The sequence below is a fragment of the Choristoneura fumiferana genome, chromosome 29, assembly GCF_025370935.1.
Source record: "Choristoneura fumiferana chromosome 29, NRCan_CFum_1, whole genome shotgun sequence".
Classification (NCBI taxonomy): domain Eukaryota; kingdom Metazoa; phylum Arthropoda; class Insecta; order Lepidoptera; family Tortricidae; genus Choristoneura; species Choristoneura fumiferana.
The window spans coordinates 3314301-3341154 of NC_133500.1; the positions used below are offsets into that span (position 1 = coordinate 3314301).

At 36.5% G+C, this 26854-nt stretch overlaps 1 protein-coding gene and 1 long non-coding RNA gene across 3 annotated transcripts in view; one reads left to right on the forward strand and one right to left on the reverse strand.

Annotated features, from left to right (window-relative positions):
* The window catches only part of LOC141444061 (sex peptide receptor-like), a 310529-nt gene that overhangs the window by 14375 nt on the left and 269300 nt on the right, over positions 1-26854 (forward strand). The window contains exon 2 of the mRNA XM_074109496.1: positions 17893-17919. The gene's annotated coding sequence lies outside the window, so the exon portion shown is untranslated. The remainder of the gene's footprint in view (positions 1-17892; positions 17920-26854) is intronic.
* Positions 21899-24433, reverse strand: LOC141444120 (uncharacterized). Of its 2 annotated transcripts, XR_012453135.1 has the most exons (4): positions 24101-24433; positions 23383-23488; positions 22839-22897; positions 21899-22266 (listed from the first exon to the last, which is right to left on the reverse strand). It is a non-coding gene; the product is annotated as an uncharacterized lncRNA (long non-coding RNA). The 2 variants fall into 2 exon arrangements; XR_012453134.1 differs by lacking the exon at positions 24101-24433 and having other exon boundaries at positions 23383-23785.

Consider the following 26854-nt stretch of genomic DNA (forward strand, 5'->3'; position numbering starts at 1 on the left):
GCGTTTAGTTTTTTATTGTGTTGAGACTAATGTTCCCAACTAGCTATTTCTCGTGACTCCGTCTATGAAGCATTTACTCTCAGTCACTATTATATCATCAGAGGTGTCTAGACGGTTTTACGAGGCACTATTCATTGTCAAGTGATTCGGCTCAAGATCTAGAATTCATGAGAGACAAAGGAGCTTAAGCTGTGCGCTTAGACTTTATATTTTGGGCTAGGCCATGAATTTCGCTTAACTTGTTAATTTTTAAATGACTTTTTAGGGTTCAGGATCACTTTTTGTCCGGCTGTCTGTCTGTCTGTCAAGACTCTTTTTCTCAGGAACGCGTGGAGGTGTTAAACTGAAATTCATATGAAATACTCAGGTCTACTGTCCCTTGGAGCTGTGAAAAAATCAAACTTCTAAAGCAACGCAATCAAAAGATACAGCCGTGTATGCTGCAAATTTTCGACACTCGCAAGGTACAGAGTACTTCCCGTGAACTCAGAATCTTGAAATTTGGTACGAAGCAACGTCTAAAGCACAGATAAAGGAAAAATTGCGAAAAACATATATTTTTAAATTATTTTTAATAATTTGTATGGAACCCTCGGTGCGCGAGTCCGACTCGCACTTGGCTGTTTTTTTTAATGATAATTCTTTAAATTTCGTAAACTTTCCAATTTTATTGTCTATTTAGTAAAATAAAATAGAAATAATTAATATTCCACCATCTATTTTAAGAAAATTGCAAGGGTTAATTTATCTCTGCTACACACCAGTGGATTGTACGGCATGTAGGTACGGTGTACCTACATAAAAACGATCGTCTGTTTTCTTTTAATTTTTTTAGAGCTTGCCTTGAGCCTTCTCTACAGCTAATCTCTTTTTTTATAAAATCGTCGTTTTAAACAGAAAAGAGGCAGTTTTGGCTTACGATATAATTAGATCACAGATACTGAGGTAAATTCAGCAGAGGTTAATAAAAATATAACTAAAAAAAGTAACTTTTAAAATAATTTATTGAATCAGGCGTTACTTTGCGGAGGTCCATATCAATGAACTAAAATAATTTCCTTGCTCACCCGCGACCTTACGATAGCTAAGCTTATGCAAAATATGCGTGTTCATGCAGTTCCTCCACCTCCACACTGTAAGAACACACACAAATCACACAAACCCATCTATCACCATCACCACACCACACTGACGCGTTTCGAACTCAACCAGAGCTCATCTTCAGAGTGACACAACCGTACACCATGCTACCAGTTGTTAGACAAGCTAGCTATCGTAAGGTCGCGGGTGAGCAAGGAAATTCTTTTAGTTCACTTTTAAAATATTTTTTTTCTTAAATATGTGACACCTGGTGGAGTTTTTACGGAGGTTTAAACATAAAAAAGTGCTAAATTTTAAAGCACCAATCTCCTAAAATCATTATTCGCGCATCGAATCTAATTCCGTACCTTAACGGCAACTTCATTACATCGCGAGTCGAACCTTTTCGTCTAACACATTTATCAATGTCCCCCCTTTCTAATTGGGGGTGATTGCGACATGTCTTGTGCATCCCCTATTCCTTTTAAGAGAGACGAGTTGAAATTATGACTAAGTATATTAGCATACTTCATTTTGATTGGCGATATGGGCGGGGTCTTTCTAAGTAACTAGTTCATCTATCTACAAACACGTCATAGATACGTCAAATACTTCGAAATCAGTGGCGGAAACTGAACCAAAAACAATGTTTAGTTTAGTTTTAGTTTATTTATTCATTCAATACAGCATTACATTATAAATTATATAAATGTCAGTTATAAGAATTTGTATTGAAATCGTCAAAGGTAATATGATTAGTAATAATTATAAAAAATAAAATTCTAAGCATGTCATGTGAATGTAAACAATTAAAATTAGACTGGTTCTCCTCAAGGGATCGTCAGACTGAAAACACATTGAAATGTATATAAAGAATAAATGTCAAGGATATGTAAAGATTAATACATTAGACAATAATTGAGTACCAATTTAAATGCCAATGTAAAAACAATAAAATAAAAACAAGAAATAATAATAACAATTTCAACAATAAAATTAAAATGTCAGATTCATAAATTCATTTACGGAATAAAACGCTTTTTCCAACAAAAGGTCTTTTAGTCGACGGCTAAACGTTTCATCGTTCTTTACGCTTTTTAGGTAAGATCAAGATAAATGCAAATTATCTCTCTCTCTCTCTCTCTCTCTCAAATTTAATCCTACTTACTTATTAATATTATAAACGTAACGAATGTTAGTATACGTGTGTAGTAGTGTGTATGTCTGTTACTCCTTTACGCTTAAACTGCTGGACGGATTCGGATGAAAGTTGATACGTAAAGTACAATTCAATAGAATCTGACAATTTCTACATATTTAAGACACCCTATCGTGGCACACTTGATTATGTATGTCCCTGTTGTCCAATTATCATCTAAAAGGAATCAAAAAAAGAATAATAGTCACATCACAAAGCCTTAGGCAGTCCGGTGTTTATATTAGTAGGCTGGAAGTGTCTACAGGATGTCAGATCTATTGAATTAGAGTTAGATAGCTGGACATCTGGAAAAACACATAGGCTCTTTTTTATGTCTATGTTCCCACGAGATAGGGATAATAAAATCTTGAAATTTCAACCGCTGGGTTTACTCATGAAATTTTGGACAGTTGTTCTTAGTACAACGTCAATGAAGACCATGATATAAATTAGGGAATTTCCAGGGGAATTTGGTAAAATTCCAGAATAATAAACCACGGGTAAACTCTAGTATGTAAATAAATACATAGAAATTCGGCTCTCAAAAAAATAATAAAATAGTACAAGTTAAACATATGAATGCTTCACTTAGTTAGTTAGTTTAGTTTGTTATTTTTTTATCTTTATTATTTTTAACTGCGTGTACACCTGTTAGGTAGGGTTAAGAGAAACTTAAGTTTAAGCATATGTAACTGCAATCTAACTTTAATTCATACGCAATAAATTTCATTCATTCATTTAGTTACACTTAAACTAGCTTGCAAATTTCGTTTGGAACTCGAAACAAAATATCGATTTCTTTTTCTTTCTCATTTGAATCATCAGGCAAAAGAAGAAACCGCACGAGTCCCGAGCGACATTAACATTCTACTTGTACTGTATTAGGTATTGTGTGAAAATTAACAATCAAATAATCTTTTTAAAGTTGAAACGCTATATTTTTCGTACAGTATTTTTAACCAAATCAGGGTCGTTGACCATTGTGACAAGTCACTTGTTTATAGTTTTTCCTCGATTGTAATCTTGTTTACACGTTGATGCGTAAATAATGGAGGATGTTTGGAAAGATTGTTACAACTATAGCCTTCACAGGGCAGATCTTATCGAAGAACTAAAAGTTTAAGCGATTCCCCAGTCTTTGAACTGGTGAATTGCGTAAGAAAGAATATATTGGTTCTCCTTAAATAAATAAATAACCAGGCGTTATATAGTTACGGGAGCGCCAAAGTTCGCATACTCTGCGCTAGTCATACAGTAATTTTTGTCCAAATCATCGTTTGTCATAATTTTTTCACCATTGAAACCTTATTTTTTTTTGATTTGTTTAAATGGTCATTCATCCTATAGGAAATTATAGGTTAGGTTAGGTTTGCTTTATAACAATTCTGAACGATTATAACAAACGGTATTATGACAAAGGATCATTCTGACAAACATTACATTCGGACGAAAATAAAAACTGAAACACGGATGCACAGAAAACACCCAGGAAAAGAGACCAGCACTGGGAAGCAAACCCAGGTTTTTTTTTAATTCGACTGGATGGCAAACGAGCAAGTGGGTCTCCTGATCACCACCGCCCATAAACATCTGCAACACCAGGGGTATTGCAGATGCGTTGCCAACCTAGAGGCCTAAGATGGGATACCTCACGTGCCAGTAATTTCACCGGCTGTCGTACTCTCCACGCCGAAACACAACACTGCAAGCACTGCTACTTCACGGCAGGATTAGCGAGCAAGATGGTGGTAGCAATCCGGGCGGACCTTGCACAGGACCTACCACCTGCAAAACCTGCCTGCTGGTCCTCAGCATTCCGTACTGCATGTCATACCTCTACACCACCACTGGACAGGAGTCTAGACACAAATGTCTCCCATGCACCACACATTTCAGCCTGCTTTCTTAGCCACTTAAGCAGCGACACCGACCATACAAGTAACAAATTTGGAGTTGAAATAAAAAACACAAAAAGACTCCAGAAACCAATCTTAATTACATTCGGACTCGCATACCTAAGTATGCGAGCCGATATGGACCCGTTAGTTACTTTGCGGAGGTTAGAAATGAACAGGTAGGTATAAACAATTACTTTGCTAACCCGAGGACTTACTATAGCTACGCCTATATAACAAAGTGTGTTAGCTCCACAACCTAACAACAAACACAAATCACACAACCCCTAACTATCACCACCACCAAACTACGCTGACGCGTTTCGAACTCAATCAGAGTTCATTCTCAGACCAACATAACCGTTCACCATGCCACCAGATGTTAGACTAACATGAATTCTGGTTATACATATTTTATGTATTTCTACCGAAACACCACTCAAAAATTAAACGAGCAAAGTCACGAGTAAAAGCTAGTTTTAAAACGTAGCTTAAGTATTGTGTGCGTGAAAGCATAACTTGAAATAACACAAATTCCACCAAAAAATGACATAATTGCCAATAAAGAGCGCAATATCAAAAAACCAGGGCACATTTGTACATAAAGCCTTTTAAATGAAAGGGGAACCCTCCCCGTAAATGGCTGGTCGTTCCCCCTCCCCCCACCTTTACGACGCCATGATTACAAACGACACGGATTATCCTATATCGTGTTTTGCTGTAAACCATATCAAAGTTCTGTATTATTAAGAATTTATTATCGCGGTTTTTTCCGAATTTTCTGGAAGTTAGAAGTTTTTACGCTATTTCATGATCAAATAATGCCAATGGAAGTTCAACATCGAAATAATAAATGATTTGAGAAACTGATTAAAAACATGTTTTGTCCAACGGAAGATAAGCGCCGGCTGTGAGACTGGCGTAATTGAGTTGGGGGGAGGGGTGACTGTTTAATAATAATTATATATCCTTGTGATTCTTTGTTTTTAGCGATCCTTACCTATCTACTTACCTCAAAACACACACACGTGTGACAGTTAATTTAAGATATACAGTGTGTTACCGGCAACCAGGATTTTTTTAATGGAGGTTAAAGTAACGTTACTTCTACAACTTAACTATGACATTGACTTAATTAATTAACTAAAAATTAGACTTTGTTAACTTTCTAACAAAATTATAATTGCCAGCAATGTACAGCAAAGTAAATCAACATTAATAATAAAAGTATATGTCGGCTGTCATTTATTCTTACTTGTCAATTTACTTTGCTGTACATCGCTGGAAATTATAATTTTGTTAGGAAGTTAGCAAAGTCTGAATTTTAGTTTATTAATTAAGTACTGTCATGGTTAAGCTACAGAAGTACGTTACTTTTACCTCCAGTACAAAAAGCCTGGCTGCCGGGAACACACTGTATAAATAAAACTACAAGGACGGTCAAAGTTACAAAAAAGTACCTATAATTTTATTTACAGTCAAGTGTAAAAATATGAACTCAAGTTAAGTTAAATTTCAAAAATAAGTATCACAAACTCTTATTCCGACGCAATAAGGCTGTAGTTGTAATAGAACTGTCATATAGCTGTCAATGTCAACGTCACTTGATATCAAAAACCTTATTTCGTACCGAACTTCGAATGTGTTCACTTAAAAAAAAAAGTCTTAATCAAAGTTGGCTATGGGCGTGCGTACTCGTACAATCTTCATTAAAAATGTATAGCGAATTTCCCGAAAAGGTCGCACCGCTTTTCACTTTCTTATCACACTTATACTACGTGACTGGGGCTCATGCTTTAGAATTAAGGTAAAGCCACACTGGTACTGGGTAGCTTTTGATACACCTGGTAAGTTCAAAATGATCATAACACTGCAGCTCTACCTGCTAACTGCTGCTTTGGCAGAGTCATCGATGTTATACCTACTACGCAAAATTATGGTCTTTAGACCAAAGGCCGTATTGCCTAACGTTTCTGATGCTCACGATCGCAATCAAATGGCAGATTTCTCATACAAAAACAAATATTAGCTTAAGCATGTAAAAGACTAATGCTTACTTTCATTTTAATCAAGTCTGTTTCTATGATACTCTTTTTTTAACCGACTTCAATGGCAATGGGCGGGGCACATTGCTCGCAGGACTGATGGCCGATGGGGTCAGAAGGTTCTCGAATGGCGTCCGCGGACCGGGAGACGAGCCGTCGGTAGGCCTCCAACAAGATGGAGCGACGACCTGGTTAAGATCGCGGGATCGCGGTGGATGCGAAAAGCACAAGACCGGTCTGAGTGGAGAGCCTTGGGGGAGGCCTATGTCCAGCAGTGGACGTCTTTCGGCTGACATGATGATGATGATGAACCGACTTCAAAAAAGGAGGAGGTTCTATGTTGCACTGTTTGTATTTTTTTTTGTCTTTTCACCGATTATTGCTACACTGATATAAATAAATAATGTTAAAGAATGAATTTCAACATACCGAAAATTAACCCAATTTTGGTGTGTTTTTTTATTTTTTTGACTTATTAATAAATTCAGATTGTTTCTTTGACATTTTCCTCATTTCTCATAATTTATTTAAATTAATTCAACTCAAAAACTCTCTAAAACGCAAAATAATTACCACTTGTTTGACTAAACTTGGAGCTCCAGTGCAGTTTTAACCTTAGACCTTAGCCTTCAAGAATTAACGGCACTTAGCAACATTACGTAAATAAGAAAAGTTCGGGACAGCAGGGCTTCTACGAAATTCGAAAATCGAAGTTCGTGTCGTTCCATCCCTCTGACACTTATACTATTTAATACGAGACTGAGAGGGACGGTACGATACGAACTTCGATTTTAGAATTTTGGAATAGGCCCTCTGCGCTAGCGATGGGATACCACGTAATGCGAGATTTGCGGTCGGAGTAGATTGCTGCAGTTAGGGCAGTGTGTGGAAATCGCAACTACCCGCGATCGGCGTCGTAGCCGTAATGGGGTAACAAAACTAATAAGTCTACCAATAAATTAATATAATAGTACATTGTGTCTTAAGGGCGGTAAATAAGGAATTACGAACGAGAGTCTATTAGAAGCCCGAAGTCGAAGACTGAGGGCTTTAATGAGTCGATGTTCGTAATTCTAGTACCGCCCGTGCGACATACAATGTTTTTCATCACATTTGCGAGTAATTTTTTATGACTGAATGACTCATTTACCGACACGGGTTTCATGACAAGCACATTAAGGTCGAGGGTTTTATTTGGGGGGTTTGCAACCAAGGTAGCCTGCATGTTACGACACTGTTTACGAGCAAGTGTGATGAAAAATATAAAACCTCTCTAAATTCATGATGCTCACCGTATAATTCCTTTTCATTGACTCTGCTTCTTAAGTGGAACCCTGATTTTCAATTGAGTAGTTTATTTCCATTTCATTTATTAATACCAAAACCTACAGCTTAGTTTATAAAAGTGAAATTTTGCGTGCATGTTAATTTTGATAATTCCCAGAGGATTTTTTAAAATCCCGGGAATTTTATCCCACTGCCAGATCAAATGATTCACGCAAGCGTAACTGCATCTTTTAGATTATAATAAGTTTTTGGTAAAAATATAATTTTTAATCCAAGCTTCTTTTTGCTTACTGTACTTTTTGATGGCTGTACTTGTATTGTCACCCAAACTACATTTGCATACCAAATTTCAAGTTGATGCCATTAACCGTTGAAGAGTTCCGTCCTGTGGAGACGATCCTGGCCGGATTACCAGGATGTCACTACCAAATTGTTGTATTGTCACGTAATTTACATAAGTACTTATACAAAAACTTATACAAGTACTCAATCCAACTACTGGAAGTTGGTCGAACTTAACTTGCAAGATTTGATGACAGACAGACAGATAGACAGACAGACAACGTGACAGGTGAAACTAAATAAAATCTTGTATAAAAAGAGTAAACTACTAACTTAATAAAAGAATAAGAAGAATCCCCATATTCGCTATTTTCATTTTTCCCCTGAACCTAAAAATCTAATGTAGCTTAGACCTTAGCCTTCAAGAATTAACGGCACTTGGCAACATTCCGTAAATAAAAAATGGCCGGGACAACGCAAGGGATCGGCATAACCCCTAATAAGGGATTTGCGGTTAGAACAGACTGTTGCAGTTAGAGCAGTGTATGGAGCACGCCACGTTTTTTAAACGCGCCGTCGACGCGCGTTTTAATCTATACAAACGCTACGCATGCGCGTTTGAGATATGGATATGGATCTATGTGTGTTTTTGTTGTCAATAAATGTTGTGAGTTTGAGTTGGTTTGAGTTTGAAAAAAGTACGCTCTCACGAAGTCCAAGGTCGTCGATGCGTTTTAAAAAACGCGGTGTGTAAAGGCTCCATGAAAGTCGTGGTAACCTAGTGGTTTGTCCTATGGCCTCTCGAGCATGGGGTTATGAATTTTTCGCAATTTTTTGTGCGAAATTTCAATTAAAATTTCATCACGAGGAAAATATTGTAAGGATATCTGCACTCGACGCAATTCTATGGTGCGTGTGTACTTTCTAATCCGCTTTGGGTAAAGTTTTCTTTTATTTATATGTTTTCGACAAATCATAAAATTAAACTAAAAAGTAACTTACACATTTACAAAAATCACAAAAGCGTTTTTTGAGCAAAAGTGATCCTTCTGTACAATAGAGCTGTGCTATGCCGGCCATTTTGAAAGATGCCCTCTCGAGACCGTTCGAGAGACGAAGCGTTTATTTATTTAACCAGATATTTTGCTGTAATTTAATGGTTTTTCTGCGAATTCGTCGACAGTATTTTTATTAGGTACTAGCTGTTGCCCTTTCGTCTGCGTAGAATTCGTTTATCGCTATCCCGCGGGAAGAATGCAATTTTCCGGGATAAAAACTGTCTTATATCCTTCCCCGGGACTGAAACTACCTGTATACCGAATTTCATCTAAATCGGTTCAGCGGTTTAGACGTGATTGAGTAACAAACATCCAAACATCTACACACTTTCTCATTTGTAATATTAGTAATTGTAGATCTAGTACTTTCGGAGATAAGGGAGCGAGAAAATGGCCAATAATATTGAGATTCTCTTACCAAGCCTTTTCATTTTGATACCGTCACTTGACTTTTTTTAAATTTTCTAATTTATCCCCCAACAGTGATATCCATGTTTATATTTCATTTATTTACATTGAACATTAGTCTTTTCGTCATCAACTAACATGTGACTTTCAATTCAATCGGTTCACCAGTTGCGGACCAAACAGGCTGTGACAGACAGACACGCGAGTGATAACGCCATTTTTTCCTTAAGACAGCCTTAAAAATCTCGCGTTTTAAATGGATTACTATTTCCAACCAACATTAGTTGAGGCGTATGATAAATGACTAGAACCCTGCGCAATAGCAGCTTTTCCCATATTTCACCCATAGGCCCACCCAGCGTGGCGGAAAATTCCAAAACACATTACAAATCCCATTGTGTTGAAAGTTTTATGTTCTTTATTATGCTTATCGAATGAAGTCACTTATATCTTGATAGTGTTGTTTAAAACGTATTGAAAAACAAATTGTTTCACATAATATTTATGATTACGGTTAGCTTTCGTTTATCTTATGTTTCAGCTTTTGTAAGTAGGTTAGGTTATTCAAAATGGTCTGCAATTTGTATATGTATTTGTAAAATATAAATGGTAGTCAAAAGTTAATTCAATGTTATTATTAATATTAAAGACAGCTAGAATTACAGACAGGCTGACAGACATAGGCCTCAAACTCAACACCCCTCTTTTGCGTCGGAGGTTAAAAAGTTATTAGTAGGTATACTATACTTTCATTGTACCTAACATATGTATTTAAGTAGTTAAGTTGTCTTAAGTTATTCTTTCATCATCCCAGCCTATATACGTCCCACTGCAGGGCACAGGCCTCCACTGAGAATGAGAGGGCTTGGGCAGTAGTTCCCATCTGGGCCCAGTGCGGATTGGGAACTACACATATACCATTGAATTGCTTCGCAGGTTTTTACAGGTTTCCTCACGATGTTTTCCTTCACCGTAAAGCTCGTGGTAAATTTCAAACGTAATTCCGCACATGAATTTCGAAAAACTCAGAGGTGCGAGCCGGAGTTTGAACCCACGACCTTCTGCTCGTGAGGCCATAGGTCAAACCACTCGGCCACCACGGCTTACTATATACATATTTACGAACAGGACCAATTACATAATATATAGCCTGAAAACCTACGAATCTGAAAACCCATTAAAGAAAACCGTATCCTAATCGGCCTAACCGTTCTGGACATAATTGGGAAACGAACAAACAACCTCTTACCCTAAAGGCATATATATATGCTTCGCACACGTACTCGTAAATCATTAGATCCAGCGGCTGAATTGAAATTTCGGGATTTTCAAAGATTGCCGTGGGAATTCCCGAAAATTCAATCGTGATTTTCATTGACGTTATATTAAAAACAATCATGTCAAATTTCATGACTCTAAGCCCAGCGGTTGTTGTTTCGAGATTTTATCCCTTTCCCGTGGTAATATCGGAATAAAAAGTAGCCTGTGTTTTATTCCAGATGTTCAGCTATCTACATACCAAATTTCACCCACATCCGTCCAGCCGTTTTTGCAACTTTCGCATTTATAATATTAGTAGGAGTATGATGTACCATCAGCCAAATATGTGGTCTACCACCCTAAAGTTGAATAGTTTGCATGTCATAAAATAATAATGCCAATAGACGTGTCTGCCAACTTGAAAGTTCGACTTTAGCGACATACTCATTTGATAAGAACTTGTTTAAAAATTGATAGACCACTATTTGGCTGATGGTAGCTTCTCCGTTTCGTCGTGGGTAAAAAATAAACTACTACATTTTGTATTCGCAATCTGAATTATTGGACTAGATAATTCTAACTTTTGATGACGCATTTTTTTATCTCGTGACGTGATTCGTGACGGGATAATTTTCATGACGCCTTGACCTCGTGCGTGTCGTAGTCTTTAACATTCACACTTTACTGGGAAACACCGTTCAGTTCACACCTTCTATTTCGCTTGTCACGTGAGCAAATAATAGTAACCTGAATTGAAGTTTGGATTGTTTAAATTTATAAACCACACAATATTCAATTGTCAGTTACATTTTTTTTGTAAAGTGATAGGTACTTAAAATTTTTACATATTTAGCTAACAGGTTCAAACTTGAAAACTAGCCGATTAACTTTTTCTTGTCACTCTTTGCTATAGTTACGGTCTCCTGAGTCACTATTCAAATCGTAAGTTTATAGGATTAAAATTTGCCAAACATTTTACTAATGTTTCGGCGAATAACGTTTGGCAACCTGTTTCATTTCGCAACTTTTCATTTCCCAACTGTTTAATATTTTTGAAACTGTAAATATTTCAGGATTTTTTATAAAACTAACCTAACCTAACCTAAAGGGCCACGATGGCCCTGAAATAAATGCTGAAATATTTACAGTTTTAGAGTTTGCGAAATGAAAAGTTGCACAATGAAACAGGTTGCCAAACGTTACGTTGCGAAAAGCAGTACCTACTCGGAATAGGTTGCTAAAGGCGAACTTTCAAGTTGACAGTCTCGTCTATTGGCATTATTGTTTTAAGAGATGCAAACGATTATCAACTTTAGGGTGGTAGATCATTATTTGGCTGATGGTACTTAGATTAATATTAGTAATCATTAATCGTGTTCCACGAAATCAAATAGTTTTTCGGGTTCCTAAAACTATTCCGTATAACAATGGGACCCTATTACTAAGCTCCGCAGTCCGTCCGTCTGTCCGTCTGTCACCAGACAGGCTGTATCGTGAATACCGTGATAGCTAGACAGTTTAAATATTTACAGAGTTATGTATTTGTGTAGCCGATTTGTGTTAAATAAATAAAAAAAAAAAAAATATTTAAGGGGGGGGGGCTCCTCCCTTACAACAAACGTGTTTTTTTTAACGGCAACAGATAGACGCTTGAAATATTCATACAATAAATATTTAAGGGGGCTCCCATAATAACAAACGTGCTTTTTTTGCTAATGTCTAATGTTGTACTTATAATGGTACGGAACCCTTTGTACGCAAGTCCGACTCGCACTTGGCGGTTTTTTTTTTAATATTTTGCACAGTTGTCATTTTGAGGTTATTTCTATGCCCTAAAATTTTTTTATACGCTATCACTGAAAATGGCGATAATCCTGCATTCACAAACACCGTGACTAGCTGTTTAGGGGTTTCAAAAGTAAATTAGAAAAAACTTTAATCCCTGAAGACTAATAAGGAGCTTTAGTCCCGATATGCAGAAAGTAAAGTAGCATTTTAAGAGCATGAGAAGTGAAAAGATTATTTATTTTCAACATATCTATTTCAATTCTTATTTTCATCTTAATTTTGAGACTTTAAATAGGCTTATCTATATAAAAGTGAACCGCCAGAACGGAAAAAAAACGAGACAGAGCAGGATGGCGGTCTACAACACCATTTTGACACGTTTCTCCCAAACAACGCATTATTTCTCTGGAATTTTAAAGAAATTCGATTCTTTGACCTTGGGAATATATGATATTGGGTGTGTACATTTTGTATATTAAGCAAAATAAAATCACAAGTTCGAATTTCGAGCCAAAAACGAGCGATCTATTATCTATGCCTGTGTTGCCATTCAGGGAAAAGAAATCTATTCATTATCCTGCATTGCAGTCTGTAAAGCTCTTTACCCATTCATTGCCGCGCGCCAGATTACGCTGGACTTAGAGTCATGAAATTTGGTATGTATGTATATACTTTTATTCCAATATTCCCACGGGATAGTTCTTAAAACAACACCTCAATGAAGATTACGATATAAATTTTGGGATTTTCCACGGGAATTTTGTAAAATCCCGGAATTTCAATTGTAACTACCAGATCGAATAGTTTACGCGTGCGAAGCCGCGGGTAAACTTTAGTATTACAATATTTTCGAAAATATTTGGCTTCTCCACCCACGTTAGCTTATCAACTGGTTTTGAAACAATTGATAATATCGCTTTCAAGCAATTATTTATAGGAAGAAGATACAGATGTATTGAATAATGTTTTCTTCTTCTTTGTCGTGTCGCTCTTGGCAGAGCGGTCGTGGTCACATTGAGGCGTCCGCGTCGGTGGTAGAGGCGGACACAGCTCTCCGTATGATCTCCCGCCATACCCTTCTGTTGGCAGACTGTCTGGCACAGTCAGATACGCCGTTTCCTACAGCGGCCTTCACTTGATCAGTCCAGCGCATAGGTGATCTGCCGCGCGACCTGGTTCCCTCCACCTTTCCCCTGAAGTTTACCAAAGCCGATTGAGATAGCAAATATATACGAACTTTTCCGACAAAATACGATGGCGAAAACATTATTCAATATATCTGTACAAGCATTATACTCTCGGTAAAGCGGGTAAAGCACACCTACCTGTGAGTAAATAATGGTGCACCGAAATTCGGTTTTTCGCACATTTTCCATATTCAGTAAAACGTTTTCGGAGTGTTCAGGGGTGTTCAGCCGTCGTCATCGCTTTGTGTTTCTGACAAGAGTAAACACGTTAATGCATGAATCAGCTTTTTCATGCAAGCCAAATTCGGCCTGTTGCCACGTGCCAAAGGCAAGGGCGGGATGTACCTAACAACTGTTGATTGAACTTCACTTAATATCATTATTTATAGTGGGCACTAGAATTGTTTTCTTCTTTTAGTATATTTTTTTTCGGTGAACTTTAATTTGCCGATTTGCACCACCATTGTGATGTGTGATTTTATTAGTAGTGTATTTTCTCTTTGCAATATTGATTGGTTCTTGTATTTGGTGGTGGTACTGTTGGGACCGTAAAAAACTAAAAACAGTATCCATTTCTTAATATGCTTAATTCTTCTAACGCGTAGTTCATAAAATACAAATCAATTGTAAGAATAACTGTCGAATGGACTATGCAGAGTACAAATTCTTTGATCAAATGAGAACTTCAAACTTATTGAAATAATTTTCAAAATCGAAAAACTGAGATTGTCTCGGTTAAAAAAAGGAATTATGAGGTTTCAATAAATTGGAAAAATAAATATAAAAAAAACAGATCGTAATTTCATTAAGTGTTTATGAATAAAACGGGAGCTTTGTCTTTTCTAGATTAAATTCTTAACGCGGGAGCCGAGCGATAAATCTCACCTTATATGAATAAAGTGACGTGAGTCGCGGGTGAGCAAGGAAATTCTTTTAGTTCATGATATGGACCTCCGCAAAGTAACGCCTGATTCAATAAATTATAAAGTGACGTACGCAGAAAATAAGAAAATATCCATTTTACTTGCAAATTCTGCCTTACTATGCGCGCCGTGTTTCCGATTCGATGTAACGCCAGAATGCCGCAAATCAAATCTAAGACACCCTTTACGGGGACCCACAAATACGTTGTTTTGGCTTCTTTATTCTTGCTGGTACTCCGCCAATTGTATAAAGATACAAGTAGAATTAGAATTTGACGACCGGATGGCCAAGTGGTTAGAGAATGTGACCTGTCAAATAATCAGTACAGGACGTCTAAGTAATTTTCGAAAATTCCCACGGGAATTTTGCAAAATCCCGGAATTTCAATTAAACTGCTGTATCTAATGACTAACGCGTGCGAAGCTACGGGTTAATACTAGTATGTAAATAATACTTCACTAAGGGGCTGTTTCACCATCCATTGATTAGCGTTAACCGACGGTTAAATGTGATGCCGTCTCCGTCTATTCGAACAAAACAAATAGAGACGGCATCACACCTAACCGCCTGTTAACACTAATCAATGGACGGTGAAACAGCCCCTAAGTGTAGATACATGTAAGTCACGCGTAAGTCATTAGATACCTACAGCACTTGAATTTTGCAAAATTCCCGTGGGAATTCCTGAAAATTACTTAGACGTCCTGTACTGATTATTTGGTAGGTCGCCAAATGATTAATTACATATGAATGATCCTATATGCAGCGTGCGGTCAAATTGATGTCATCGGCACCAAAAGTACGGGCTCTGAATCTTTAATTCGTCTCCGCTATTCCAAAAATAATAAAACATACATAAATAAAAACACATACATAGACTGCTAAAATCATTAGTTTAGTTGGCTTTGCCGTAGTCGAGTAATGACTAGGTGCCAGAATTACGTTTCGTATGAAAACTTGTTTAATACTCTCAGATAATAAAAGTCCTTTACATCTCACTTCACCCAAATACCTAATGAATTCGTGCGTTAAACATAAAATTCCAGAGTTCTAACTTTATACGCCCTTATAACAATATGAACCCGAGACCTAAGGGCCTATAAAGATGGGAAGTCCTTTATTTCGATGGTGGATTTTTTTACCTATAAAAAGGTTAATGACTTGCTGTAAAGACAGTTCAGGGTAAAACGCGGTTGGGTAATGTTCAGAGATGTAGCATTGTGGTTCTATGTATATATTTTTAACGATTTAGCCAGCAGGATACAGACTGCAAAAAACATCGTGGTATAATGAAGATATTTTGAAAAACGAAGGTACATATCGATGGATCGTGGATCTTCTATACTTAATATATAATTTATTGAATCAGGCGTTACTTTGCGGAGGTCCATATCAATGAACTAAAATAATTTCCTTGCTCACCCGCGACCTTACGATAGCTAATTATGCAAAATATGCGTGTTCATGCAGTTCCTCCACCTCCACACTGTAAGAACACACACAAATCACACAAACCCATCTATCACCACCACCACACTACACTGACGCGTTTCGAACTCAACCAGAACTCATCATCAGAGTGACACAACCGTACACCATGCTTACAGTGTGGAGGTGGAGGAACTGCATGAACACGCATATTTTGCATAAGCTTAGCTATCGTAAGGTCGCGGGTGAGCAAGGGAATTCTTTTAGTTCACTTAATAATTATAGTTCAAAATAGTCTATAGTTCATTTCTTTGTCGACGGCAGTGCGATAGTATCTACTGTACTGCCAGCAAATTTCTATTGCCATAGAATTTTGCCCGCATCGTTCTGTTTTAGGAGTCTTCTTTCTATTGCCATAGAATTTTGCCCGCATCGTTCTGTTTTAGGCGTCTTCTTTCTCTCATTTGTTTGCCCATGTTTAATGAGCCATACCTTCACTTAAATACTTAATTCGTATTCATTTTTTAACCTTTAACCACCACGATTAACGTTGGCGACACGTTACGGCCCCCAAGGGAGCTGTTCCACGAGAACCGTTCTGATCCACACGAAAATGTAAAAGAATTTTGAATTTAAACGAATGTGGTAATTGCCCTGGGCACTTTGAATGATTGAGTCGGTTAAAAACATAAGTAACGTACCTATAGCCTATAATACGTCCCACTGCTGGGCACATGCCTGTTCTCAGAATGAGAGGGCTTGGGCCGTAGTTCCATTCGCACCATTAAAGTTCTTCGCCGGTGTATAAAGGTTTCCTCACGATGTTTTTCTTTAACGTAAAGCTCGTGGTCATTTTCAAATGTAATTTCACTCACGAATTTCGAAAAACTTTGAGGTGCGAGCTCGGATTTCAATCCACAAGTCCATCACGGTTTTCTGAGGAATTGGAATAAATTACTCACCTGACATCACACTAAAGGTCGTTTTTAGGGATAAATAATAAAACAATGCACTAAAACGGAGGTCACATTTCTATTTGTGTTTTGTATAAAAAAATACACGCCCTTCTAAGTAGCACTAATAGTCTCTAAACTAAACCACGGACAAACGAATGGACTAAGAAAGCGAAACTATAAGGGTTGGTTCTTTGTAGGACTGAAAAACATAAAAAGCAGAGGGTCGTGGGTTCAAACCCCGGCTCGCACCTCTGAGTTTTTCGAAATTCATGTGTGGAATTACATTTGAAATTTACCACGAGCTTTGCGGTGAAGGAAAACATCGTGAGGAAACCTGCACAAACCTGCGAAGCAATTCAATGGTGTGAGTGAAATTCCTAAACCGCACTGGGCCCGCGTGGGAACTATGGCCCAAGCCCTCAAATTCTGAGAGGAGGCTTGTGCCCAGCAGTGGGACGTATATAGGCTGGGATGATGATGATGAAACCAATAGAACTTATGGCAACATTGATTTAAAAGCCGCGAAGTTATGATTTAGGACGGTCCCCACGCGGGCAATGATGTGTATGAGCTGGAGTTCTTCTGGGCCATTTGCTGCCTATCTGACTAGTAGCTGGCAAAAACAAATAATGTGTATGGCAGATATTGGGGTGGGCAAAGATGGAAAGTTTTAGTTTTTTGGCTGATATCCATGTGTGCAGTGCGGAAGTTAGTGATGAGTGTTATTGCAAAAATTTTGGGATAGTAAGTTTTTGTAATGCCCCGTCAATTGGATGATGCTCTCTAGGTATTACTACCGCACATACGTACTCATACTTACATAGGTGTCTTAAGTCGCATTCAAATTTATCTGTCGTGTTGTGTCATGACGCATCAGAGCAGTTTCATAATAATTATATTTTATATGGTTGCGACCACAGAGACACAGAGATAGTTCACAGAGAGAGAGAGAGAAGACTAAATCATCAACCCTCAACACAAACTTTGGTCCTACAAACTGAAAATTTGCATAGGTTTTATGTGTGTTAAGTAGGTACTTACAGAATAAGTAAATAATTACTATCTTTGTTTAATTTTACTTTCTTTTTTGTTACAGGTTCCAAAATCAACACTTTTGGTTGAGGTACGATATCCACATTTATTTACCTACTTCTCAAAGCTAAACTATTTTTGTTTTATTAAAATTACACTTCGTAGCGTATTCATGTGCTGCCTATCTAAAAAATACGCGGAAATAAGGGTTTCCGGCTTATCCTACGGTATAACCGAAAATAATGCCAACTCTATATAAATAACTAAATGTAACTCACTATTATTGAAATAACGAAAGAAAAACATTTTGTGACAATGTGGGACACAAAATAAGAATAAAAAAAATCGCATAAGTATCACGAAATTGTTTCAAATCAGCAAATTGCCAAACGGCGCTGATCTTTGTTTGGGACTATCAGGTCATCATACATTGTAATAAAAACAACAAATAAACCTCCTTCGTGCAGTCGGGTAAAAATAGAGCGAAACCAACACAGTTTTCAAATTTCAAAAACCATTTCCATATACTTACGATTTTCGCTACATTTTGCTCAGATACGGCAACTTTGGATAGCTTCAATACTACTAAAGGTTGTTTTCTACCGGCGAGGCGAGACGAGACGAGGCAAGACGAGAATTGAAATTTTATGGCAGCGCCCGCGGCGGCCCGCGCGTTAATGCATACAAATTTCAATTCTCGTCTCGCCTCGTCTCTTCTCGCCTCGCCGGTGGAAAATCACCATAATGTAGGCGAACGTGCTTGTAATTATCTAGCGGCCGGTCGTGCTTACGGCAATTTTCCGCCTAATTTCATAGTCGGCCCTTTGTGATTACTATTTCATTTTACTGAAGGCTGGTCGACAATCGACTTTGTATTTACGCGAAATGACCCTATTGTGTACTAGATAGGCCCATCTTAGGCCTCTAGGTTGGCAACGCATCTGCAATACCCCTGGTGTTGCAGATGTTTATGGGTGGTGGTGATCTCTTACCATCAGGAGACCCACTTGCTCGTTTGCCATCCAGTCGAATAAAAAAATAGATACTAGACTAGAAGGACTAGTAAAAATACATGCTGTGTACTCAAGCAAAATTACACCTTTCTAGCACCATAATTCGTTTTTTTTTAACATTAGAAAGAAGGTAAGCGATCTTGACGTGTCTTTTGATTGAAAAACACTTTTGAAAAATAAGTAACAGCAAATATGCAACAAATTAGAAAGGACATATCATTTACATGCTTTTGGTATCATAAGTGATAGTTACTGTTTTTTAAAAACGTTTTTCAATAAAAAGACTCGTCAAGATGGTTTACCCTTTTTCCAATGCTAAAAAAAACGAAGTATAATTATCTCTAAGCTAAGCCACAGACGGACGAACGGAGCAAAAACGGTGAAACTGTAAGGCTTCTTTGTAGGACTGCGGAATCATAAAAAATCAGGGGTTTTTTTTACCGATAAGTGACCCTAAAACGCGAAATTATTCTATTGTGTACTAGAAGGACTAGTCGGCCAAATCGGCGGGCAATCTTTGACATTAAGGATGTACAGGATGTCTCTGACCAAATTCAAGGTTCGATTCTACTCGCATAAATAAGCTACTTTTGTTGTACAACTTTTTTAAACATGTCTACTGTATTTTTTATGCACATTTAATGTAGGTAATTTTCAATGTATGCGATACAGCATTAAATGACAGCTTAAAGATTAATGCTTAGCGTAACACTTTTTGGCACGTCGAGACGTCGTGCGGAACTTTAACTGGCTAATCTTCACTATTTTTTTAACTCCCGACGTAAAAAGAGGGGTTTTATAAGTTTTACCGCATATGTGTGTCTGTGACTTTGTCTGTGGCATCGTAGCTCTTAAACCGGTGGACAGATTTGAATTCGGTTTTTTCTATTTGAAAGCAGGTTTTCTAGCAATGGATCTAAGACATGTTTCATCAAAATCGGTTCAGCCGTTTTTGAGAACTTTGAAGTGAAAAAGTCGCGGGTTTTCATTAACAAAAGGAAAAATACGTATCCAATATTTTTTGATAATCGAACTGACAGACTAATAAGGTTGTTTTAAGGAAACTAACCAATTATGTCGCTGAATATTATTTATTTATAATAAAGATTTTCAGTTACAGTATACACCAACTCGTCTCTATTACTAATTAAATATACAAAATACTTACGTAATTGACAGATACATAATAAATAACTGGACACACAAAAACGTTACACATCTCACTTTACATACACACAATACACATCACATCAGTATTTATTGCTAACTATTCAACTCCATGAGATGGAGCGACGACTTGGTTAAGGTGACGCATCGCTAAACAATTAATCGAAAACAGAGCGTTTGTACCCCGCAACCCGCTCACACCCCTCTACTTTTTACGCGGCTTGCGTGTCACAGTCGACCGTATGTTACACTGACAGCGCCTAGACAGCGCGCTAAAACAGACAGAGACGTCTTAGAGTTGCCCTTACAACTTTTTTTTAGTTTTTTTGCAAATAGCAGTAGGTAATGAAATCACGAGTATTTTTAACTGACTTCAAAAAAAGGAGGAGGTTATCAATTCGGTTGTGTCTTCGTCTAGTAATGCTTTCAATTAGGTCCCATATGCACCAAATCAGGATCTGATGATCGGATCCTAAGGAAATCGAGGGAAGTCTTCAAATATTGTAGGGACACCTATGGTAATTTCGATATCTTTAGTAGTAACTTGTGCATTTGCTCTTGAAAATCTTCATTTCGTGAAGTGGAACTGATGATGAAGACCACATTTGACCAACCGAGCTACTACTACTCGATAACAAGTACCTCACGGGTTGAATTTCAATGACTTTAACACAGTTGCTAAGCAATTTAAGTTAATCGTAATGCATATGGTAAAATGGAACGGGTGACGATGCACCAGGACTCCTCAATAATGAAAGTCTCTGCATCGGAAAAAGCAATTTTTTGTAAAAGGTGACGAGCAGTTGACATTAAACTATTGTATCTTAGATCTTTTACACTGAAAGGCGTGAAAAAAAAATATAACGAAAAATTGAACTGACTACAAAAAAACCATGAAAATAATTTTCTACCATTCTGAAGTCGGTGCCTCAGCACGAGCCAGCAGGAGTAATTGAAGCCCAATATACGCGTATAGTATGTAGGTGAGGTAGACGACTATATAGGTCCACTCCTGCTGGCTCGTGCTGAGGCACCGATTTCTGAATGGTAGAAAATTATTTTCATGGTTTTTTGTAGTCGGTTCAATTTTTTATTCTTATGGAACTATTTTACAAAATTTTATTAACTTGCAATATTTGTATTGTGTGTTGTTGTTGTTGTGTTGTTGTTTGTAAAATCTTTCAAGTGAATTTTGACTCACTTCTAGTGGTCTGATTGACGTGAAATTTGGCATAGGTACTTATGTGGGGTGGATGACAGTGCAAGTACAATCCACAAAAAGCACAGTCGACAAGAGCTTGTATTAAAAATTAAATTTATAGATTTCGCCTGCCACCATATATTGTCCATTTGATAGTAAGTAGGTTGAGATCCATTAGACATAAGAAATCTCGGGCCGTAAATGTAGGCAAGTACTGCAGAGCAAAAAGTAAATAATACAAACATACGGTTTTACAGGTAATTTTTTATATTTATCTTTTTTAATATTAATATTTTACTTATTTACACTTAACACAGTTATTTACTAATTTACATAGGTATTTATATTTTACATTTTACTTATTTATATTAAAAAAATATTATTTACACAAACATTATTAAAAGACAACACAATCATTTATAGCCGTTTGTTAAATTTATTCATTTAGATCTACAAGATCTGCCAATGGCTGTATTTAACCAATAAGTTCTATAAACAGCCCGAAGAGGGCGTTGTTAAACTAGTATATAAGGAGATAACTCTTAGAAATAAAGGCCTTTTTTCCGCCATCACCGCCGGCAACGGTCGGCACCAAACAATTAATCTGTATTTTATTCTTCCCAGAATTAAGATTGGTTTTTGGAGTCTTTTTGTATTTTTTTTATTTCAACTCCAAATTTTGTTTACTTTTACGATCATCCCGTAAAATCCACATCGAAAATACAAACTGAAACATAGATCAGAAAAATCAGGAAAGCGCTGGTCTCTTTTTCTGGTTTTTCCGTGCATCTATGTTTGTTTGTATTTTCCCAGAATTACCCAAATTTAACACCGTTATTATTCGGAAACTGACATAACATAATTTGAGTTGTCAACGTTAGCTACACACCGAAAACTCAGATTGCAAGCCTACTCGTACTTGATTTTCAGAAACTAATTTCATTATAGCTAATCTGCAATCAAACGAACACTTATGCTGAGAAAGTTTTACAAGTTCCATTATAAAATGATTAAAATCAATTATTCGGTGCCCCAAATCTTGATTTTCGGTCTCAATCTGAAACAAACGTTTATTTTACTCTAGATATTGTAAGGGTCAACTTTTTATTTAAGGTTCAACTGTGTTATTTTTAGTACAATACAAATATTCGTAACACCACAGATCAGTACGGTCAGCATCAAAAGTAGCTGCGTATTTTTAAACTTTGTCGTTATACAACAACGTACTTACACCATACAAATTTGGCAATATCCTAATACGACAAAGTAAAAAATGATCCGCTACTTTGGGTGCTGACTATACAGTGAAATCACAGTAAAAAAAGGCAAAGTAGAAAAAAGCTGTCATATCTTTAAAATTAACCTTTTTAGAACCTAAGTACAAAACAATACAATACTCCGACTTTATTGTACACCAAAGTATAAGTACATTCGTTTACTGGCTTTAAGTTAATACAAAACTTACTGATACTTCAGATGCATTCTAATACTATGTTGAGAGATGAGTTATTTTTCTCACATTATATTTCTATCTATAATAGAAAAAAAAAACATTTTTACAAGTTTCAAACCAAAAAATATGATCTTTATTCTGCTCACGTAAAAATTGGCAATAAAAGAAATACTTACTGTAGCTGTAGACCTACATAGTTTCTTCAAGAAGGTCCTTATTATTCTTATCTGCAGTCCTTAAATAAATTTTCTTATTTATAAACTTGAATTTGTTATTAATTATACTATAATTACTATGTAGGTAGGTAGGCGTTTTAAAAAAAAGTGTACCTTTTCTTTCAAAATGTATTTAATTTTTTCATATAAACTTTATGAGTCAGTTTTGTGACGCCCATACCGAGTGTATGAAAAAAAAAACGTTACAAAACTGTCATTTTTGATAGGGACTTTTTTTTAAACCATCGGAATCGATTGTGCTTTTGATTCTGAGTAGGAAAAACTATATTTATTCCAAAATTGAAAAAAAAGAATTAATACACTTTTTTGTGAAAACGCCCAGGTAGGTACTAAAATCTTACGTGATTAATACATTTTGTAACTGCATACATTGGCGAATTTTCTCGTTTTCTAAAGAAACGAAATTAAAATGAAGCGATATTAACTTCAATCAAGAGTTGATATTCAAAGTAAGTAGATCTTTAAAATTAATATGGATACATACCACTACATACCCTTGCATAAAATCGATTGACATTGTTTTATTTCCACCTAAATTCGAAGACGGCTCCATGACTTTATTCTCAGAACTTTGTTCTAATGATTGCTTCCTGAAAGATAATAATGTATTTTTATTATTTGTGTTACTGCTTATTGAAATGTGAATAGTTTTGTAAGTATAGTCAATGGCTTTTTGTACAAACACTGAATTGCAATAATTAAAGGAATAAAATCGATTTTCTACAGTACCTTTAGATTTCTAAAGTTTAGAAGTTAATGTTTTCGCGTACTTAGGTACTTGCAGTTCACTATTGGTTCACACACATACTTTAGAATATTTTTAACTATTAATTACCTTACCTACCTACCTACTTACCTATCTAAAAAGTAGGTAAGTACTTAGGTATTACCTACCTATTATACTCGTATAAAACTAGAAGCAGATAGGGAATATTACTGCAATGTTCTGCCGTCAGAATGCAGCACTAGCACAAACCGTAATCGAATGCCTTTTAAATGTCCGTAAGATACCAAAATATCACATTATATCAATAAAATTTTTGGAAATATAGCTCTAGTTACTTTCGATGTAAATATCACATTATTTTGTTAGTATGTGATATGTCATGAACCGTCATGGCGACAAACTAAGAACTGACGTTGTCATGGCGATTTGTTTACGTTTTGTGCCAGTGAACTGTAGAAATATAATGATTACTCACCTTTTCTTAATCATAACCATACATTCATGAATTAAACAACCTTTCTTTTTCCTTTTTGAAGATCCGACATTTTTTTCCCATTTATTGCTCGGTATTATTTTATATGCGATCGATGGCGAGTGGCAGTTCGACTAGCATAGGTCCGTCGCTGACAACGCCGGCGGCGGTCTGAGGCATGCGCTGAGAGGGGACTGGTTTCATAGGGTTTCATACAAAATACGAGCGCGCGCTAGCTTATATTAAAATGTCGTAAGCGACAAAACGGTTTTTGTCGTTTCAACTACAAATTACAATTTAATAAAATAAAATCCAACTTGAATGTTGAAGTATGGGTTAAAAATAATTTAATATGAAAATTTGGAATCTTAATTTGATCTGGGTTGCCTGTAACAAGCAAATCCCTGTCTTACAAGAGGTATCTTTGATATTTTTTTCTGTGCTATAAAATTTTACGAATCGTGTTTCGGCAACTTGGAAAACAAAGTCATTGAAATGAAGAATCAGGTTTTCAAATATCACTTTGATATGTTTTGTAATTGCTGAGATAAAACTAGATGTTTTTCACCAAAATGCCCAATTCGTCGTCTTAAGATCGCGGGTCGCGGTGGATGCGGAAAGCACAAGACCGGTCTGAGTGGAGAGCATTGGGGGAGGCCTAATGTCCAGCAGTGGACGTCTTTCGGCTGACATGATGGTGATGATGATGATGATTCAACTCCATGCAAGGAAGGCCAAAACTTGAAGTTGAACCAAAGCGATCGAACTCATGCTAGTTTGGACGTTTAATGCTAAATTGCATTTATAACGGCTGTAACTTACGTTGCATGCAGGCGAAGTTTGACATAACCTTTGAAGCGATGTCGATCGTTACTATATTTCCTCTATTGCAGGGAAACACTTGAGCACACAAAGCTAATAGTAATAGGAATAACGCATACGACTAAGTAGAAAGCATTCATCCTTCATTTTCCACATAATGTTAAACATCAAAAAGATTTCGCTAATGTAATTAGTCACTTTTACTGTCAATTTAGGTATCCTAAAAATTTGATACTTACGACAACGAGCTTGGCGTGACCACAACGCGCGAGCCGAGCGACCTAATTATGGTTAGGAAATAATTGGCCCCTACCAAAGGTGGTCATATTAGATTATGTACGATGAACAAGGTGAAGAAAGAAGAAACGTTACACCTAGTTAAGTAGTTAACTTAAATAAGTTGGTTATCTCGTAAATATTCAGCGTTTTTACGGCGTTTTTTTTTCGTCATTACCGTTTGAAAAATATTATTATAACAATGAACTTGTCTAACAACTGGTAGCATGGTGTACGGTTGTGTCACTCTGAAGATGAGCTCTGGTTGAGTTCGAAAACGCGTCAGTGTAGTGTGGTGGTGGTGATAGATGGGTTTGTGTGATTTGTGTGTGTTCTTACAGTGTGGAGGTGGAGGAACTGCATGAACACGCATATTTTGCATAAGCTTAGCTATCGTAAGGTCGCGGGTGAGCAAGGAAATTATTTTAGTTCATTGATATGGGACCTCCGCAAAGTAACGCCTGATTCAATAAATTATTATAACAGATGATGATCAAGGTTAAATTTTTATGAAAACTAAAGACAATACCGATGCTTAATATAGTGCTCAAAATTCTTGCGATTTGTCCTTCCGTTGTGCTAATAAACTTGGGATGGTAATGACGTTTAACCGACCGGTCAAAACGCTCGAATATTTACCCCTGGGTGGGACAAAGTCTTTTGATGTTGTCCTCCCTATCTCCCTACGAAATACGAAAATCATACGAAAACTAGAGACCTACCAGCATATTATTGAAAGGAGTATACTCAACATCAAACTAAGGAATCAAATCAATTATAAACAATTCGTAAGCAGCGTGCTGCGGCAGCGGCCGGTGAGTGCCAGAAACTATTTTTTTATTATTTGTAGTTGTATAATCTACAAGTTTTTCGATCATACACTCTCTATACTGCCCTCATTTTTAAAAAGGCAGTCTTCTGACAAAACTTACTTTTGAGAAAAAGGCGAAAGCAGTCTTCAATTGTTTTTTTTTTACTTTAATCAGGCTATGTAAGAAAATGTGACGCAATGGCGATTTTAAGTAGTAAAAACGGGCCTGTTCTATCTTATTTCATTGTTATTTATTATATTTTTACCTATTTATTTAAATTGTATCAAGAAATAGTTGTGGTATGCATTATGAGATTTTATTTAAAATCTATTATAATTCACAAAAAGGCAGCTAAAGTCCCGAAGCTGCCTTTTAGTGAATTATTACTAACAATTAATAATTGAAAATTAAAAGGCATTTCAATTGCATAATCGTAATTCTTTAAAAGGCAGTGTTTGTAGTTAGCCGCCTTTTTGTAAAGTTTCTTGACAATAAATCCTTTTAGTGTAATTATTTACAAAGAAGTGAAAGTCCTGTAACTGCCTTTAAATAAATTATAACACCAAACTACTTTTTAAAGCAAACAGTAGATAAATTATATTAACTGAGTAATTCACTACAAAGCAGCCTTAAATGCTCAAATGCAATAAACTGCTTTTTAAGGAATTTATTCTTTAAAATATTTTTTCTTAAACTTGGATAGCCAACATTCAAGTGAACTGAAATTAAAGAAAATACTCATAATTAACAGGCAATTATTAAAATGGCATATTACAAAATATAAAAATATTGTAACATAATGGCTAGGGCTATGCGGTATTGGGTTTGATGGCGATACCGGTATTAT